The sequence below is a fragment of the Nilaparvata lugens genome, chromosome 5 (genome assembly GCF_014356525.2).
Source record: "Nilaparvata lugens isolate BPH chromosome 5, ASM1435652v1, whole genome shotgun sequence".
NCBI classification, from domain to species: domain Eukaryota; kingdom Metazoa; phylum Arthropoda; class Insecta; order Hemiptera; family Delphacidae; genus Nilaparvata; species Nilaparvata lugens.
In genome coordinates, this window is record NC_052508.1 from 67,328,498 (window position 1) to 67,329,543 (window position 1,046).

Sequence of the window (1,046 nt, forward strand, 5' to 3'; positions counted from 1 at the left end):
TTTCTTCAGCATTATTTAGTTCATTTTGTTTATTTTGATTCACCTATTAAAGTAGTTTTTTCGAATGTGAGAATATTGATACTGATGGGCACGCATAATAATACCATGACTGCAAAACAAAATATTGAAACCAAAGACCTTAAAGATTAGACCAAATTTATTAAAATAATGTTGATAACTCAATCCTTTTAGATTATATTAGATTGAACATAACTTATCATAAACATGATGAACATATATATGTGTTTGTCAACTTCCGTTCAATCTAATAGAATCTACAAGGATTAAGTTATTAAAATTTTGTTAATAACTTTGGTGTAAACCAAGCTTAAAGATGCATACCTCTTCAATGTCTTTGATTGAAACTATAGACCTTATACAAATACAGTAATAGACTGGCTTCTCCACACATCTGTGTAATCACTGTCAGCTGATTTATGATGAATAATTCTATAGTCTGATTTTTACGGTAATATTGGCGTATGAAGGAGGCTCCATTTTTCTTTTATATTATCCTTGAAATGCAAAATTTCCAAAAACCTTGTTTATACGTCGACGCGCAATTTAAAAAGGAACATACCTGTCAAATTTCATGAAAATCTATTACCGCGTTTCTATTAAATCTATTACCGAGAAATGCCAAACCGTCGACTTTAATCTTAGACCTCACTTCGTTCGGTCAATAAAAATTCATTATGAGATTACTGAAAAATATAATTTCTTGCTTAATAAAACACAATTGATTATTTTAAACGAGAATGAACAGTTAATATTATATCAATAAGCCTGTATCAGCTACCGTCTATAGAAGGCATTGACAAGACAGAGGATCGGCAATGTTGTTCCACTGTCATAACAACGTGGACCTCACTATAGAACTGCTGACCTTCTCAATTCACTTGAACAATGTTTAACAATATATATTTAACTGAATGTAGTTACTATAGAGTATAATGGTTCATCATCCCATCAATAATATAGTATTATAGATATAGGAAGAGTGAGATTAGTAGCATTTCAATTCGATTTTGATTCGGTACTAAAAC